Below are 3,390 nucleotides of genomic sequence, written 5' to 3'. Positions count from 1 at the left end.
AACTTGAAGGACTAGGCTAAAACAAAATGAAACAATGATGGACAACAATGTCTCATTACAAACGGTAGGTGTAAAATCCAAAGGGATAAAACCATAGTGAAGGGAATGCTATACTGAATGTGGTTAAAGTCATTCCAAATTCAACTACGAGGCAAAATCTCACCAAGTAAAACAATGAGTTTAAAAATCGAAGTTAACCAATTTATCATTGCACATGTTTCGTTTTCTATAAATATGATAAATGTCGAACAATATTTGTCTAGGATATATAATTCAACAATCTAGTCTTCAACTTCTAAGTCAGAAAATAAGAATTAGTGAAAGACTATACAACCAATGAAGAAACGCATTCTACCCAAAGACAAAATAAATTTTTAGATTAAACAATCTCAATAACATAGGTTAAAAGGGAATGTGTTTAAGTCTAAATCCATGACTTCCAATAATATCTTATAATCAATGCAACAAGTTTTCCTCAATTGTTTTTTCCAAAATACTTATCATATGGGGAAATAACAGGAGACGAATCCTATAATCGAGATTAAAGTAATGAACATAATCAACCTAATTGATAAACTGATCGAACCCTACAGTCTGACATACAAAGCCGCTTCACCCGTCGGAAGTTTCCTCCATGAACATACTTAACAAATCAGAAGGATCAAAATCAGGGATTTTACACAGATTATAATGATAGCAAACACGATTAAAATAATTGTAATCTACACAAGAATCGTGAATTGGCAACCGAATAACTTTGATCTGTTGAAGGCACCTTTCCTTCAAACTTCCACTCAAATCAAGAAAAATACATTCTAGAATGTTAAGAGACTCCAGAAGAGGACAACCATCAAGAATTGCAATTAATCCAACATTAGTGATATCACTTCCTTGAATATCAAGATGGCGAAGTCCAGACATTGTTTCTGCAATAACAACTGCTTCATCATCCTCAATTACAAAACAATCAAACTTTGTCCTCGAAACGTTTAAGGATTTTAAAATAGGGCAAGAACGGCCAACAGCTTCAAGAGAAACCTTCGATATCTTGGAATATGAAATGTCTAATTCCTCTAATAATGGAAGTTTTCTTACAGCATTACACAATCCTTCGTCTGAAATTCCCAAGCAACTTACTAACCGCATACATCGTAGGTTATTCGCACTAAAAAATAATACTGATAGTTAAATTTCACAATTCAAAATATATATAATATATTTTACTTGATTTTTAAATTAGTAACAAAATAACTATTTTTTGTAATAATTAAATATTATTTATCAAAAACATTATTAAAATAAAATTCAAAATTTTTCTAATTTTTTATTAATAATAATAATGATTAAATATTTTTTTAAATAAAATATAAAAGAATGATATAATAGTTATAACAATTAAATTTTATTTTTTCTTATAAAATATTTTCTATAAAATACTATCACTAACAAATAAGCTCTAAATTTTAAAAAGTGCATTACGAAACACAAAATATGTACATTAGAACTTAAAAGAAAAAGATATTGACAATAGTAATTACTTACTTCTCAGCTATGCATTGAAGGAGATCATTCGAACCAAAATATTCGACATAAATGTTTTCTAGATGACCACCACTCCGTTCAATAGCATAACGACAAATCTTCAACAAATATTGATCAGGATGATGTAAGTGGCTGAGATTGGACATGTCAACGGTGCGCCAGATGAGAGGATCCTTGTTCCACCATAGAGGACAAACTAGACAAACACTTGTTACAATGTCAATGGTAGGAAGCCTAGGATGTTTGTAGTGATGTCTATAGGAAGTTCAAGCCAATTTGGCAAAGTTGACATTTCATCTTCAGCTTAGGGATGGAACAGGATGCCATCATGAATAAGAAACGGCTGTGAATTCATTCCCGAATTACAACCTTTTATAAACACTCACATCTTTAAAGTGACGTAGGCAAAATAATTATTATCACGCGTTGCCGCACCTAAACGTTTTTAAGGAGCAACCTCATCGCTAAGAATAAATTTTTGTTCTGTTTCCAATAATAACAAAAGTTGCTCTGTTTCCGATAAATGTTGTCTGTAGTTTGCTTGAAAACACTGAGGGCTCCTCAACACCCTAATTATTTTTAAGCTATGTAAAATTTACATAATTTTTAATTTTTTATAAAATTATGCGGCAAACTGATTTAGTCTTTTATAAAACGAAATATTATTAATTTTTAAATAATATGTTGTAAATAAATTTAAAAGTTATTAAAATTTCATTTATATAAATTTAGAATTTTTTAATTTGAAAAAAATTAAATAGACTTAAATATAATGTTAATCTTTTATTTTTTTTTATCAAATATTCATTTTGGCTTTTTATAAGTGTTGGATTTTAGTTATTTTCATCATAAATCTTTTAAACATTTCTATAATTATGGTCATAAATTATTAAGATTAAATTTTGGAATAGTTATAAAATTAAGAGTACAATCTTAATAACATGATGTAAAAATGTAGTACATCCTAATAAATGATCATTCTTTTAAACATTTCTATAATTATGGTCATTTGTTTCAAAGCATGTCGTAATCATTTTTTCAAGTGAAAATATATTGAATGTTTTATTGAAAGAATATTATTATATTGCATACATATTGACAATTGTAAAAATAGATTCAAATGATTTATGTTGTTATAACTTTTTGTTGTTATTGTGATAATAATTAAAATATACCACTTATAAAAAAAGCGGAAATAGATCAAATAAAGATAAATAACCAAAATTAAATTTAAGTAAAAGATGTAGAACCAAAATAATACTTAAATTAATTAAATATATATATATTTTTTAAAAATTTCATTATTCAAGATAAAAGTCCTTAAAATATCGAATTAGAAATCGACTTTTGAGCTCTCTTTTTAGATAAACTTTATATAGTTTTATTAACATGTAAACAAAAAAAATCATTCAAAATTAAAATTTATTTTCCAACAAGGATTACAAATTTTTGCATAATAATTTTATAGAGATTAAAAAATATAATTTTTTTTTTTACATATACTGCAAATGAAATTTCAAAGTTTTATAGAGACCAAAAATTTATTTAATCATTTTTGAGTGAATAAATAAATAAATTCTTCAAATTATAAGTATTAATTAAATTAATTTTTAAATTTTGTAAATCGACGAAGAGATATATGATTATGTGAATATGTGTCTATGACTTCTTTTCCTATCTTTGGTTGTTGAAGATGTTAGGCCTTATTTCTATTGTTAGAATAGTATGGGCCTATTAATGTTGCTTTGGCCCAAGCATTCGCTTTAGTTTTGTGTTAGTTAGTTTGTTGTAATTCAGTTAGTTCACATAGCTCACTATATAGGCTGTTAAAAGACTTTAAAGGATATA

General features: G+C 26.7%; 1 pseudogene; it reads right to left on the bottom strand.

Annotated features, from left to right (window-relative positions):
• Window positions 1–446: 446 nt before the first annotated feature.
• Window positions 447–1,986, bottom strand: LOC101512721 (putative F-box/LRR-repeat protein 23; annotated as a pseudogene).
• Window positions 1,987–3,390: the final 1,404 nt, after the last annotated feature.

This window comes from Cicer arietinum, chromosome 5 (assembly GCF_000331145.2).
Source record: "Cicer arietinum cultivar CDC Frontier isolate Library 1 chromosome 5, Cicar.CDCFrontier_v2.0, whole genome shotgun sequence".
Classification (NCBI taxonomy): Eukaryota; Viridiplantae; Streptophyta; class Magnoliopsida; order Fabales; family Fabaceae; genus Cicer; species Cicer arietinum.
Note: the sequence above shows the minus strand (reverse complement) of the source record. Positions and strands in the feature narration are given on the sequence as shown.